At 46.6% G+C, this 16,094-nt stretch overlaps 1 protein-coding gene across 2 annotated transcripts in view; it reads left to right on the forward strand.

Moving 5' to 3' along the window:
• Positions 1–11,844: 11,844 nt before the first annotated feature.
• Positions 11,845–16,094, forward strand: part of SPTBN2 (spectrin beta, non-erythrocytic 2) — a 38,969-nt gene continuing 34,719 nt past the window's right edge. The window contains exon 1 of one of the 2 annotated variants that reach the window (XM_055315044.1): positions 11,845–12,283. The gene's annotated coding sequence lies outside the window, so the exon portion shown is untranslated. Of the gene's footprint in view, positions 12,284–12,876; positions 12,951–16,094 lie in introns of those variants that run through there. The other variant, XM_055315045.1, reaches the window with a different exon arrangement.

Here is a 16,094-nt window from a genome sequence, read left to right on the forward strand (position 1 = left end):
ACTGATGCAAAACTAAATCCATTTGAGAAGTTTCTTTCCCCCTGGGAAACTACTAAAAGAGGCTGTTTCCCATACACGCAATAGGAAAGGGTTAACTGCTTCTCTTGGGTCCTGAGCCAAGTCTGTCCCCCACCAGTTCCCATAACCGGGTTTCCTGAAATGGAGCAGGTCCCAGGTGCCTCTCCACTAATCACATCCTTGGAAATGGGGCCAGGAAGCTCAGATTAGCTCATCCCTTCACCTTCTTGAGGCCTTCTCCACCTGGAGCACAGAATCTGGGGCAGCTTTGCTACTCACCTCCCTCTCTGCTTTCCTATCCGGGGTCAGACAGGGATGTTCTCACAGAGGTATGTTAGGTTTCGGGGGCACTAGAGGCCATAGTGGTGCCGACTTTTGTACCAATTCTTGGACTACAGCATTTGTCCTTCCTCATTCTAAGACTTATGGGCAAAAGATTCTCCCCCAAGACAATACTAGAGTTTGTATAGATGGAGTATTATTTACTTCACCACTTTTCCCTATGTTTTCTTCCTCAACTTCTTAGATAGCTTCCTGGTTTTCCAAGCTGACAACCCCCCCCCCAACCTCCTAACCCCACCCCCGTACAGAGTCTGATTCCTCATCTATCAGTAGTAAGTTCCCAGGCCAACTGGGAAGATTTCATTCCATCCCTGTTAATGTGTAATTCCTACTCTTCCCTGATAACCAATAAAATCTATATCACAAAGCTTGTTCTACTCTCTAATTGGCTTTTAACTTTCTCTCTAGGCAGGGTTGGATGTCTTAGCTGATGTCCACTGTGTAGGAGGCATTCTTTGTGGCATAGAAGCTTTGAGAATGGAAAAAGCAGTGTAATCTGGTCCTGTATGATTGAGGAAACCTATTGATCCAAAGGCCAGATGATCAACTTTATTTGAAAGACAAATAGGCTAACTGGGAAAAATATTCTGGGAAAAAGAGGACACTGGCTCCACATGTAGTCTTAGTTTGGTCTTCATCTGATTATAGTACTCTAAGGACTCTGCCAGGCATGCTGGTGTATGGAGTCTTTAAAGCTAGTAATATGCAGTCTTCGTGGAGCTGATTTTCCACTGATCACTGAGGTTGACTTGATTTCATCCATTCTAGCGTTGTTACCTCTATTATCTTCTGTTTCTTCAACTTCCCTTCTCACCAGCTGAAAAGAGGCTGTGGAATCAAAATTCTAAAATGGTGAGGATGTCTGGATTCTTTTCCTGTTTTATCACTTACTTTTGGTGTTATGTTCCAGTTTTCCTCAACTAAAATGGGAAAATTATCCCAGGAATATAGTTTTTTAAAAAAATCTGTGAAACAATTTGAGAGTCTTAGAATCTTTTTTTTTTTAAGATTTTTTTTGTATTTTTAAGCAATCTCTCCACCCAACTTGGGGCTCTGAACTTTCAACCCAGAGATCAAGAGTTGCATGCTCTACCAACTGAGCTAGCCACATGCCCCTAGAATCTTTAGAGGAAATCTTAGAAGTCATTTAATCCAGTATTTCCCAACCAGAGAAGTAGTATTTTTTTCCAATTCATTTCCTTTATCCCCAACCCTCCTCCTGAACAGCCTCTTTGTACCTCCTTCTTCAACCCCTTTCTGGTATCCAAGGTAGAGAACTGATCTAGTTTGCACAATATATTTCATGTACTTAGGGTTGTGAAACACTGCCCTAATTCACCTCCCCATTTCATGTAATACTCATTCCAACAGTCCTGACAAGTTGATATCTTGCTTTTACTTGAATACCTCATGTTGAGAAATTTGCCACCTCAGAAGCAACCCGTTCCAGTTCTGGACAGCCGTGGTTTGGTAAGGAGTTTCTTATTATATTGAACTAAAACTCCCCCACTGCATCTTCCACCCATTGGTCCCACCTCTGCACTTTGAAACCACAGAGAAGTCATCTAATCCCTGTATAAAGGACAGAGAGGAATACCCAGGATTGTTATTGTTAACTTGTCACAGTGTTTCAGACCTGGCCTGGATGATTGTATTACAGATGTCCTGTGCTTTGTATACTAGCTATGTTCCAAACGCATTGTGTAAACCTAGCTGTGTGTGAATCAAATTGTTTTAGACACACTGAGAAGCCGACTGTCTAAAAGAAACCCTGTTATCCGTTCTTTCATAGACTGACGAACTTTGTTGTGATGTGAAGAACCTCCCCCATTAAACTTTTATGCAAATCTCGATTTTTATATGTTATATTTTACTTAAGGCAAGATCTGTCTACATACAAAACAAGTAAAATCATGATAATAGCAATAGCTAATATTTATTGAGTACTAATTTGTGCTTGTCATGCATTAGTTAATTTCTTACCATAACTCCTTTAAAATTATCCCCTATTGGGGAGTCTGATGACTCATGGTTGAACGTCTGCCATCCCACTACCACCACCTGGGATGGAGTCTACATCAGGCTCCCCACAGGGAGCCTGCTTCTCCCTCGGCCTATGTTTCTACCCCTCTCTCTGTGTCTCTCATAAATAAATAAATAAAATCTTTTTAAAAAATTAAATTAAATTAAAAAATAAATTCATCCCCTATTTACAGATGAGGACACCAAGGTTTAGAGAAGTTAAATAACTGATACAAGGTCACACAATTAGAAAATGTTGGGATCCCTGAGTGGCTCAGCGGTTTAGCGCCTGCCTTCCACCCAGGGCATGATCCTGGGGTTCCATGACTGAGTCCCACATCGGGCTCCCTGCATGGAGCCTGCTTCTTCCTTTGCCTCTCTCTCTCTCTGTGTGTGTGTCTCTCATGAATAAATAAATAAATAAATAAAATCTTAAAAAAGAAAGAAGAAAGAAAGAAAGAAAGAAAGAAAGAAAGAAAGAAAGAAAGAAAGAAGAAAGAAAGAAAAAGAAAGAAAGAAAAAGAAAGAAAGAAAATGTTGGGCCTGAATTCCAACAAGGCCATAAGACTCCAGAGTCTTATGTCTTAACCATTAGGAAGTTTCAGATGCCAATAATAATTGAAATGACTGGCTGCATAGCTGTGGATCTCCACATCAGAGAATTAGGCTACAATACAGAAAACTGACCTAAAATGTTTACAGCTTCAAAGATGTACACTAAGTCTACTCATTTTGGGTTCTGGCACCCAAAAATCTACTCTTTGTAGGTTTCCCACACAACTCACATTTCTCAGTGCAATTTGATCAAGGAACTCCAAAGACTTCCCTTCAGCTGTTAGGATGAAGCAGATGCTGCCAAAATTTATTTTAGGCAGGTGGGTGTGATCAGACACTTTTTCAAAGGATTTGTGTATTCTCAGGGCTTTGTGGTATCAGCTTCTTAGAAGAAGGAAGTGGTTCGTTACTGACAGGTGAAATCAAAAGTGGTGGAATCATCATCAACCAGTCTGCTCCTAGACAGGTTGAAATCATTCAAATGTGTTTTTAGGTCCAATTTTTAATGGTGCTTAGATTTGCAAGTTAAAAATAGTTGGGGAGGGATGGTCCATAAATAAACTGCTGTTTTGAATCCAAAATGGACAAAGATAAATGGATGTAATACTTCTATGTCCTCAAATCAGTTTCAGTTTCTTCAGTTTAGTCACCAACAGTTTGCACGCATAACATTGTTCAGCTCAGAATGCACCCCTCAAGACTCCTAGAACCTCAGACTTTTCTATACTATATAAGGGAGCTCCAGGTAGTACTCTTCTGTCCTCTGTTCCCCTCCTCCACCATCCCCAGCATCAGAACACCCTGTTTGACTTGAGGCTTTATCTTGGTTCATCTGCAGACTTTTGCTTTCAAATATATGATCATTCTTTGCAAATCCTGTCCCCAGCTGGTGTTATACAAGCCTCCTGGTCCACAGTCATCAGGAAATTAGGTCAGTCCTTGTAAGACACAAGGTGGACTTTCCTTGCAAGTCCACCTTTCTGACCTTGACTTTGTACACCAGGCTTGTTTATAATCTCAAGTCACAGACCCAGGTGAGGACATGTGCAATTTTCCTTATTTCTTAACCTAGCTCTACAGCCCCCATTTCTACTAATGGCAGAAAAATAACTTTGCCAATTCCAGACAACTCAATCTTTCCAAGTTTTAAACTTCAACTGTTTCTTTCTCCTGACAATGTTCCAGTTGGGGGTTCACATATCATTCTGACATCAGGGAAGGGTACCAAGGTCAAGTGCCATCTTCTGTTGCTTTTGCCTCGCTTGGTCTTGGCCATTGGACTCCATCACCACTGTACCTGCTACAGTGTTCCCTGGTGTGTAGATTAGAAGGAGACAGTGATTCCTTTATGAGGAGCTCAGTGGCTCCTATCTCAGCTCTTCCTAGTACTCCTGAGTCTCCAACTGGCTCCTGGCTTGAGCCATGCAGCCCTTAGACTCTACTGTGGGGTTCACCTGCCACTCCACAGCAATCCCCACAGTCACTGGGCTCTCAGCTCATCGTTACACTCCTCTCAGGGGCTGGGCACCAAGTAACTTTTCAAATTTCCCCCAAATGTCAAGTCAAATAGACTCAGGTTTAGGGAGTGAGAAGGCTGTAGGTAATGAAGAAATTCAATTTATCTAAGATCTACTTTGCCTCCAGAGGTGACAATGCCACTTCTACTCTGTGGTAGCTGTCCCTTAGCACAGGGTATTTTGAAATGCTTTGTCTTCTCAGAGTTCTAGGATCAGAATGGAACATAAGCCTCTTTTGTCTACTGTTGTTTGTGGTGAGCACAGAAGGCAGAGCCCAAAGATGCATCTAAACTCTTTTCCCTTCTTTTTCCAGTCTTTTCCCAATTCTGCTTCAGGCTCAGAAAGGATTATATTTCTGTGTGGGGAAAAACTCACATGTCCTTCCCATTTCACCAGTTAATGGCACAAACTCTAAGCTTTAGGTTTATCAGATTCTGCCTCTTGATATTTCAAGAGAAACTTCTGAAGAAAAAAAAAAATCCTTCTCATTGTGCCTGGGTGGCTCAGTCGGTCAAGTATCTGCCTTCAGCTCAGATCATGATCTCAGGGTCCTGGGATGGAGCCCTGCATTGGACTCCCTTGCTCAAAAGGGAGCCTACTTCGCCCTCTCCCTTTCCCTCTATTTCCATGCCCCTCCCTCCCCCAAATAAATAAATGAATTTTTTTTTAATTTTTATTTATTTATGATAGTCACACAGAGAGAGAGAGAGAGGCAGAGACACAGGCAGAGGGAGAAGCAGGCTCCATGCACCGGGAGCCCGATGTGGGATTCGATCCCGGGTCTCCAGGATCACGCCCTGGGCCAAAGGCCGGCGCTAAACCGCTGCGCCACCCAGGGATCCCTAAATGAAATCTTTAAAAAAAATCCCTCTCAAGAACAATTTAGAGACTGGAGCTTTCAAGAACATTTCTGCAACACAGGAAACAATAGGTGTTAGCGAGGATGCGGAGAAAGAGGAACCCTTGTGCACTGTTGTTGGTGGGAATGCAAACTGGTGCAGCCACTCTGGAAAACAGTATGGAGGTTCCTCAAAAAGTTGAAAATAGAACTACTCTCAATCCAGCAATTTCACTACTAGGTATTTATCCAAAGGATACAAAAATACTGATTCGAAGGGATACAGGCACTCTGATGTTTATAGCAGCATTATCTATAATAGCCAAATTATGGAAATGATTTCACTCATTTGTGGAATTTAAGAAACAAAACAAATGAATATGGGGGAGGGGATCCCTGGGTGGCTCAGTGGTTTAGTACCTGCCTTCAGCTCAGGGCATGATCCTAGAGTCCTGGTCATCAGGCTCCCTGCAGGGAGCCTGCTTCTCTCCTTCTGCCTATGTCTCTGCCTCTCTGTGTGTCTCTCATGAATAAATAAATAAAATCTTTAAAAAAAAAAAAGAGAGAGAGTCTGTTTCTTGGTTTGCCTCTCTTTTATTTCCCCCATGTTCATTTTTTTAAAGATTTTATTTATTTATTCACGAGAGACACACAGAGAGGCAGAGACATAGGCAGAAGGAGAGAAGCAGGCTCCCTGCAGGGAGCCTGATGCGGGGCTCAATTCCTGGACTCCGGGATCATGCTCTGAGCTGAAGGCAGATGCTCAACCACTGAGCCACCCAGGCAAAGAAACAGACTCTTAACTGTAGAGAACAAACTGATGGCTATTAGAGGGGAGGTGGGTAGGGGATGGGCTAGATGGGTGAAGGGTATTAAGGAGGGCATTTGTTATGATGAGCCCTGGGCGTTGTATGTAAGTGTTGAATCACTAAATCTTACACCTGAAACTAATATTACACTGTAGGTTAACTAACTGGAATTAAACACAAACTTGGAGGAACAATAAAAGAACATCTTCTCTGTATTTGATTTTAAAAGGTCTGGTTAAGGGATCCCTGGGTGGCGCAGCGGTTTGGCGCCTGCCTTTGGCCCAGGGTGCGATCCTGGAGACCCGGGATCAAATCCCACGTCGGGCTCCCGGTGCATGGAGCCTGCTTCTCCCTCTGCCTGTGTCTCTGCCTCTCTCTCTCTCTGTGACTATCATAAATAAATAAAAAAAAAAATTAAAAAAAAAAAAAAGGTCTGGTTAAGGGGATCCCTGGGTGGCTCAGTGGTTAGGCACCCGCCTTCTACTCAGGGTGTGACCTTGGAGTCCCGGGATCCAGTCCCACATGGTGCTCCCTGCATGGAGCCTGCTTCTGTCTCTGTCTCTGTCTCTCTCTCTCTCTCTCTCATGAATAAATAAATAAAATCTTTAAAAAAAAAAAAAAAAGGTCTGGTTAAGAATTCAAAAGCCCAAGACTTTGACCCTGATCTTTCTGTGTCATCCCTATGCAGAGGATACTGCATCTAGAAAGCACTTGCTGCTACTTAACGATGGGGGATAGATTCAGGGTAAAAGAAACAGAAACACGTTGTTTGATATGAAAACATCTAGTTTTATCTTTTTACAAAAAGAAATCCCCTTCTCTCCCAAAGTCCTTTCTGTCATTCATTAAAATGTTGCACAGATATCTACATGTCTGCTCTACTAGGAACACAACTGCGAAATGAATGTGCTCCCTTTTCTCACAGAGTTCATAATCTAAGAAGGAACACAAACAATGGGCAGTAACAGTCACATGGAGTTCTGTCAGAAGGCCCCTGTCTCAGACTTGGAGCCCAGAGAATGCTTTTTGGAGGAAGTGACACCTAAATTTAGACCCAACAGACCAGTAAATCAATCCTAGGTGAATGGAAAAGGAAAAATTTCCCACAAAGAGAATACCATGTTCAAAATCCCACAAACATTGGGAAAGCTCCAACAGATTCCTTATGTCAGGACATAGAGCATCAAAAGAGGAGTGGTGAGCAATGAGGGTAGAGAGGTAAGTGGGGTGTGTCAACTCCATAAGAACTCTGGGCTTTACCCCCAAAGGCATTGGGGAGCCACTGAAGGGGTTTCCACAGAGGAGAGACTTGTCAGAATGTTGTATTAGAAAGATGCTTTCTGGGCACCTGGGTGGCTCAGTGGTTGAGCATCTGCCTTTGGCTTAGGTCGTGATCCCAGGGTCCTGGAAAGGGAGCCTGCTTCTCCCTCTGCCTCTATCGCTGCCTCTCTCTTTGTGTCTTTCATGAATAAATAAAAAATAAAACATCTTTAAATGATTAAAAAAAAAAAAGATGCTCTGGCTGCAGAGTGGTAGATAAAGAGGCCCAGGCAGAATGCATAGAATTAGGAAAGAGCCTAGAACAAAACACTATTACCAATGGCAACAACACAATTAAGTGATGAGCAGAAAGGAACTCACAAAAGAAATAAGGGAGGGACCACAGGGGTTGAAGGAAAACCAGGACTGTGGCAACCATAAACCAAAAGAAGAAAATCCCAAGAGGCAGGCATAATTAAAATCAACCACTGCCAAGAGGAATAGTAAGGAGGCAATTGTAAATTAACACTGGATTTAGCAAGAGGATTCCTGAGGACCTTGTTGAAAGTAGCTACAGAGAAATAGAAGTTATATTGCATTGGACTAAATCAATTGCATCAGTGCCCATCCGTCTCTTTCACTCACCATCTGGCTCTGCACTGATGCTTTCCAGATGTGTATCGAAGTCCAAGTCTCCATTCTGAGCTGTGCACCCAGATGCACTTGACCCCTCAGTATGTCCACTTGATTGGGCCAAAGATATCACAAACCCAGCAGGTTCTGAGACCTACACTCTCTTCACCCAAATCCGGTCTTCTCAACTGGTTTCTCACATCAACATGCACACTCCTCTATTCCCCCCATAGCAGCTGGAGTAATCTTTTAAAAATACACAGTAGAGGGGTGCCTGGGTGGCTCAGAGGGTTGTTTGTCCTCTGCTCAGGTCATGATTCCAGACTCCTGGGTCTCAGAGTCCTAGAATCGAGTCCCGCATAGGGCTCCCTGTTTAGTGGGGACCCTACTTCTCCTTCTGCCTCTGCTTCTCCCCCTGCTTTGCGTGCTTGGGCTCTTGCTCCCTCTCTCAAATAAATAAATAAAATCTTAAAAAAAATACACAGTGGATCACTTCACTCCATGGCTTCAAATCCTTCGATAGTTTCCCAGGGCTCCCAAGGTGAAAACCAAAATTCTTTAAAGGACCTAGAAACCCCTGCATGATCAAGCCCTTGCCTATTTTCTCCAGCCAGAATTCAGCACATATTCCCTCTTACCCTCTATTTTCCCTCCCATTACCCTTCTCTCCATTTCTTACACACATCATGTACCCTGCTGCTTCAAGCCTGTCATCCACATGCTCTTGTGTCTCTGTAGCTACGAACATGGTTCAAGTGTCAGACGTCTGGTCTAGAAATCCCAGCTCCACCCCAGCCTGGTTAAATGACCCTGGGCAAGACATTTCATCTCTCTATGCCTCCATTTTTCTCTTCTGTGGAATAAAGTTAATACTCACCTGTCAGAGTTTTTATAAGAATGAAATGAAATGATATGCATAAAGTGTTAGAAACATAATCCCCAATTAGTGTTAGTTACCACTACTATTATCCTCTATTCTCAGGCTAGTTAACACTTGTCATGTTTCAGATCACAGCTCAAATGATCTGAGGGAGGTCCCCTTTGACACGCCCCCCCCCAACTAGATTATGACGCTCTGTTAAATTCTTACCTAGCATCATCTAAGGGGGTTATTTTATTAATGTCTGTCAACCCTACCAGAATATAAGCTCCATGAAGATAGAGACTGTCCATGTTACTCATCATTAGATCCCCAGATCCCAGCACAGTGCCTGACACATAAGCCAGATAGTTTTCGTTTAATTTTTTTAAAAGATTAATTTATTTAAGAGAGAGTGTGTGTGAGGGAGGAACAGAGGGAGAGGGAAAGAGAGAATCTCAAGCAGACTCTGGAGTGTGGAGCCTGATACAGGGCTCAATCCCTGAGATCATGACCTGAACCGAAACCAAGAGATGGACCTTCAACGGACTGCGCCACCTATGAGCTCCTAAGTCAGATAGTTTTTAAATGAATGTTTGGCTAAAGGAGAAGCAAGGTAGTAGAGCCAATGCATTCAAATCACTCAAGAGGGATCCCTGGGTGGCGCAGCGGTTTGGTGCCTGCCTTTGGCCTGGGGCGTGATCCTGGAGACCCGGGATCGAATCCCATGTTGGGCTCCTGGTGCATGGAGCCTGCTTCTCCCTCTGCCTGTGTCTCTGCCTCTCTCTCTCTCTGTGACTATCATAAATAAATTAAAAAGAAACCAAATCACTCAAGAATATCATGATCATAAAGGCAAGACGCAGAGGAGGATCAGGGTCTCTCACTTGTTTTTTAAACTAGCAGATACTTGGCGCATGTTCAAATGCTGATGAGAAGGACCCAGAAGAGAGGGAACTCACCAGAATGACTGGGAGCCATGAGACTGCCGGAGGGGATGGCACTTCATGTAGGAGCCAGAAGAATCAGTCTCAGACAGGAGAGACATCTCTTCCATGGTACAGGATGAAAGATGAACCCTGGGCTAGTCTGGAGGTTTGGGGGCAGGACTTTCCACTAATCTTGGTAACATGAGTAGCAAATCTGGATTCTCCAGAGCAGCTCAGCACACTCTGTGGATTTCCTTCCATTCACTGTTGCAAATCATGTAAAAAGGAAGAAGACGTTTTTCCCCTCCATCATTGACTATACTGACGTACTACAGAGAAAATAATAAGTTTCCAAAACAACTGAGACCAGCCATCTCAATGTTCTCTTTATTGAGCATGCTTCCTCCCCAAATTGGGAAATAGTATGGTAAAATGATACTCTCCTAAAATAATAATGACTGACACCAGTTGAGAGCTTTGTATGTGTCAGGCACCTGCAATCACGCATCTGATCCCCACCTATGATATCATTCTGCAGGTAAGGAACCTGAATCCCAGAGAGGTTAAGCAACTTGCCCCAGGTCAACAGCAAGTAGGCAGCAAAACTACTTTTAAAGCCAAAGAGTCTGATTCCAAAACTGATGCTTTTAACCACTCTGCTACACTCTCTCTAGCAGAAGGGAAAGAACATATTAGGAATTGGAAGACCTGATGTCCCCACCATGAACTAACTCTGAACTTAGGCATTCACTTAGGTATCTGAAGAGCAGTGTGCTCATCAAGAAAATGAGAATGATAATGTTTACCCTACAAGGCTTTTTTAAAAAAGATTTTATTTATTTATTCATGAGAGACACACAGAGAGAGAGGCAGAGGGAGAAGCAGGCTCCATGCAGGGAGCCCGATGTGGGACTCGATCCCAGGTCTCCAGGATCACACCCTGGGCCAAAGGTGGCACTAAACCACTGAGCCACCCGGGCTACCCATTACCCTACAAGGCTTTTTAAAGGACTATGAAATGCTAAAAATAGCATTACTATATAAAAGGTCTTATTAGTATGCTGATCATAGACTTAATATTCTTGTCTCCTAATTGGGTCACAATCCAATAGCTGTTGTTGAGACCCTTGGTTCCCATAGCAGTAGAGCAGTAGTCGGTTGGGTGTTCTGGCTCCTTGGCAGATGAGCTGATTCTCATCCCATCAGCTTTAACATCCCTGGCCAAGGCTCCTTGATGATCAAAAACACACCTTCCCCCTGAACAGACTCACTCTTACCCTTGGGAACAGTTGTAGTTTATGCTCTCCCTTCTCTGACTCCATTGCCTGGAGAGCGACTGTTAAAAAATAAGTAATAAATAAGCCTGAACTGTAGCTACTAGTGAGGTACACCTCAGAAGATCAATTTCCAGTCTGGTGGTGAAATCAGACTATCAGACCTAGAAGAGAAGTTCAAGGTCACCTTTTAGTGCAACTCCATGATATCCCTTCCAACCCATTTTATAAACTAGGAAAACCAAGGCCAGATAGGTGAGATGATACAACCAGACAGGACTGGTAGCAGATCTTTTTTTTCCCCCCTTGGAAATGTTTTCAAATAAGTTTAAAACAAATGATTTCACCTCGCCAAAATCCTAACTGAAAAGTACTTCAATCACTTACAAATTTGTTTCAGTAGGTGTACCTTTTCAGAAAGGAGCAAAATCCTACAATTCCATTACCCATAAATAAATAAAACCTTAAACCCAGTAATTCATGCAAACCCTATCCTTCACATTGCCCTTACTTGGCCATTTCAGGCATTTCCCAGGTGGAAACAGGCCTGCATCATCAGAGACAGCACAATCTAATGGGTAAATTCTGATTGCTCTGTACAAAGCCCAATCTGTTTTTGCTGTGCATCTCCAAGCCTAGCCTCTTAGTCTGGAAGAACAGAACCTACCTCTCAGAGCTGGAGTGTGGGGTGGGGGGGTGGGGGGTGTCACATGGGATAATGCTTTTTTTTTTTTTTTGGATAATGCATTTTTAACGTGCAGCTGGCACTTTATAACTTTATTATTATTAGAGCATAATTCTTTTCTCTCAAGCAGATAGCAGTTCACCTTGCTTAATGACCTAAGACCTTGCAACCACTCAGATGCTACTAAACCAAGGAGAAACCCAGCTGTGCCAAGCCTAGAAATGTCCATCCCCACCCCCACTCCCTTTTAAGACAGTGAGTAGGACGGAATTCTCCTGGTTGATAAATGAGAGGAGCTGAGAAGGAGCAGAGAGAAGCTGCAGTGATGACTATTCTGAGAATCTGATCTGCGAGCAGGCGAATCTCCACCACGTAGACCATGGAGACGCTTTGGGAAAGAGAGCTGGCCTACCTGCCTGAAGAAGGATGCTCGAGAGAAGGGATGGATGAAAGCATTGCTTAAAGGGAGATGAACTGGAGGTGCCCACAGATGAAAATTTGAAAAGGAAACAGAGGCTGAATTTGGAGAAACCCTCCGGGCGGTGAGTGCCGTTAAAGGAAGGATTGTGTGTCTCAGGGATAGATTTGGGAGGAAAGGAGGAGTGGGGACAAAGGTGGGGGTCCTCAATCTGCGGAGCCCGAGCCCCGCAAGCTGTGTGGGGGGTACCCGGTGGCCCCGGGGTGACCGGAAGGCGGCATTATAGGGGCACCCACGCGGAAGGTGGCGGGGGTCGGGAGCCGGCCGCAGAACCGCCGCAGAGTTCGCCCGGGGGAAGGTCAGCGACCCCGGGCCGGGGAGCAGCGCCGAGAACCGAGAGGGGCCGCGGTTGCCATGGCGCCGGGCGGGGAGGGGGTGATTCGGGCCCCGCCCAGAGCCCCGCGGGGCCGCCGGCTCCAGATGGTCCCGGGCCTCCCGCGGGAGCCGGCGGCCTGCGGCAGGGGGAGGCTATTGTCCTCCTTCCGCGCGCCGCAGTCCCGCCGCTCGCGCCCGCGCGCCGCCACGCGCCCCGCCGCCGCCGGCCCCGCGCGCCCCCCGCGCCGCTCGCGCCCCGTGACAGCGCCCGCAGCCGCTAGCCGTGCGCCCCGCCGCCGCCCGGCCACCCGCCGCCGCCCGCAACCGCCCCTCGCGGCCAGGCTGCAGGCGCGGCGACCACCGGTGCGCCCCCGCCCGCCGCACTCCCGCCTGCCCGGCCCGCGCTCCGCACCAAGGTAGGTGCCGGCGCCCGGGCCCGCTTTGTCCCGGCGGCGGGGCGGCGCGCTTTGTGCGGCCGCGTGCGGGCGGCGGGGTTGGGGTAGGGGTCGAGGTCGGGCCCGGGCCCGCCGGGAGAGCCCGGGAGGGAGGATGCGGCGCCGGGCCCTCGCTTCCGCCCGGTCCCGGGGACAGGATGGAGAGTCATGTGCCAGCCACCCAGGTACCGGGGGTGAGGGTCGAGGCGAGGGGAACGCGGGCCTTTCCGGATTGGAGAGAAGAGTCTTGCAAGAGTTGAGGTTGACAAACGCGTTGAGGCATCGGGTCGGCGGCGCCCCGAGCGTGTCTGACAGCGCCCGCTGTTCCGGTCGCCGACGCTCCTCCGCCGAGCGGCCGGCGCTGACCCAGGTGCTGCGGACCCGCTCCGCCGTCTGTGCCCCGCGCGCGCGAGCGCCGCGCTGCCTCTCGCGGGCTTGCTGGGGGCTTCCCTCTGGAGCCCAAGGGGCTCCTCCTCGCCTCTTCGGTAGCTGCTCCATGCTCTCCTTTATGCTTCCTCACAGTGCGTGTGTGAGAGGGGACACGGCTGGCGGTGGTGACCAGAACACGAGCTGAGGGCGAAGGGGGTGGGGAAGGAGCGGTGTAAGGAAGGTGTTTCTGTGGCCGGGACACCTGGACGGCCGGCTTAGAGTCGGCCCCGCACAGAACTAGAGGGCAAGGCCTCCCCGCTGGGGTGTTCCAACTCCAGCACCACGGTGGGGCATCTACTGTCCACTCTGGCGCGGAACGACTTTCCCCCATCGGCCCCATGGCGTCGCATGCTCGGCTGCGCTGCGGGCTTGTCCCTTTGCGAACCTGCTGCATTTGGTCTCCGTGGGTTGTTTCGCCCTCGAGCAGCCACAATTCTAGTGCTGGAGAGCCGGTCGGTTCAGGCAGGTATGGGCAGGGTATCCACAAACCAGTTTTCCTTGAAGGTGAAAGGGCCAGCGTTGAGTTCCAAGTATGGGTCTTGGCTTCGGGTGCTGGACAACCTCTTGGCCAATTCCGAAGAGGAAAAAGTTAATATGGATCTTGGATTTGTCCCTTGCAAAAACTGATGTAACCCAGCCATTACAGGCTTGGGGGAGAGGCACAGCAAGGGAGTGAAAATTAGTCTGAATAATTCTGCCCTGAGTGGAGGATTGCAAAGAAGATCAAAAAAAAAATTCAGTGCCACTCTTCAGCCTAGTCTTTAAGTTCGCTGGAGGAGGGTCGCTGCTTTTCACCAGGAATTCAGCCTTGAGGAATATGGGTTAGGGTTTTGTTTCTCCACAGGGGTCTCTGATTGCCCTGGGTGCATCTTTCTTATGCCCTCCTAGTTGCCCTGAGTTTGTGATCTCTTTTTCCTTTTACGTCTCTGCCAATCACTCATACTTTGAATCAAAAAAGATTTTTATTTGACCAAGGTCCCCATTTCTTCTCATCTGTTATTCATCCTGCTGTCATTTGTTCAATTCTGCCCCCCCCACCACCTCCCCATAGCGTCTCCGCCATCGTCCTTTCCTTCTTCCGCACATCTGTGATTTGCCTGTCAGACCAGCAGCTCTATTTGTCTCATTAGATCTAGAGTCCACTCCATCTTCATTTCCTCTCTCATTGCCTGAGGCTTCTGGCTCTTTGTGGGTCTTGGGGTCTCTCAGAGAAGCTATATTTGAGCTTAGCATTGGATAGAGCCTGAACCCCCCCCCCAGAAGCTAACCTCCAGTCACACTCACCCCTGAAACTTTGTGTCTCTTCAGTCCTCATTGCTCCTCTAACCAATTCTACTCCTCATCTTTGGACTGCTGTGCCCTCAAAGTGTCATCCCCAAAACACTACTTTAATATCCTCTGGGAACTAGTTAGAAATGCAAATTTATGAGCCCCACCCAGATCTGCTGAATCAGAAACCCTGGGGCGGGGGCAGGGCCCAGTGGTCTGTATTTTAATAGTTCTCCAGGTAATTGTAATTAATGCAAGTTTGAGAATCCTGGATCCCGAATTGAGGGTTTAACCCAGAGAGTCCTCCAGCAGAGGGTATTCTCCAATCCCATTTTATTCTTTCCTTGAGTTTTTCTCCGGCTCTAAGAATCAATTTGCTGGCAAAAAAAAAAAAAAAAAAAAAAAAGAAGAAGAAGAAGAAGAAGAAGAAGAAGAAGAAAGAAAGAAAAAAAGAATTATAGTTGAGTCATTCATTCTTTCTTTACTGAATACCTATTGTACTGGGCTTGGAAAAGACAAACATGAGTAGGACACGGCCCTTGTCCTCAATGGGTTAAAAGTGGAGCAAGCAGAGAGACACATAAACAACTAAGCATAATACAATGTGATGGGGGCAAATACTAGCTGCTCTCCAAGTGCTGTGGGAGCGCAGACGAGGGAACCGTCAACTCTCTCGGAGCTAGGTAAAGAATTAATCAGGAGCGGGATGAGGCCAGAGGAGGAATTAGGGTAAAAGACAGGCTGTAGCCCAGGATAGGATTTCTAGCCTTACATGCCAGCTAAAACGGGAGGAAACGGGAAGTGGGACAGCTGCTCTTGAGGATCCTCACGTGGCTGAGCAGAGTCTGTATCCAGCAGCACTTTAGGTGGAGAATCTAGCAGGACCCCAAGCTTGCAGCTAGTGGGAGTTGGCTTTATTCTAGCATGAACAAACAATGTAAGCTACTTGGGCCTGGCCTTGAGGTCAGTGGCTAAGAATAAGGTGCTGGTGAAACTGTAATCTGGATTAGCTGCTGTGCCATCCTATTGCCAGAGTTGGGAATCCATGGGGAAGAATAAGGTTGAGGATTCTCCAGCGTACAGAGAGACAGGGGGTCATGAGGCTGGTGGACAGGCACGCTAAAGAAATATGAGTATGGAGACCCAGATCATAGGTAAGGAATGACATAGAGCAGGATCTATGTAAAGAAACTCCATAGAAAACTACAGGAATCTAGAGATAGCAGCAGAGAATAGAGAACACAGAGTATCACCCAAAAGGCCAAGGGACTGCAGAGCCCAGATATGTGAAAACCAAAACTCAGAGCCCCGCAGAACTACCACACTAAACAACACCAGAGAGCATCATTCACATGCAAGTCCATGGAAACAAACTCCTTGGAGTCCCAACATGTGGTCCTATAGAGATCCATGACCTAAGGACACCGT

The sequence above is a fragment of the Nyctereutes procyonoides genome, unplaced genomic scaffold (assembly GCF_905146905.1).
Source record: "Nyctereutes procyonoides isolate TBG_1078 unplaced genomic scaffold, NYPRO_anot_genome, whole genome shotgun sequence".
NCBI classification, from domain to species: Eukaryota; Metazoa; Chordata; class Mammalia; order Carnivora; family Canidae; genus Nyctereutes; species Nyctereutes procyonoides.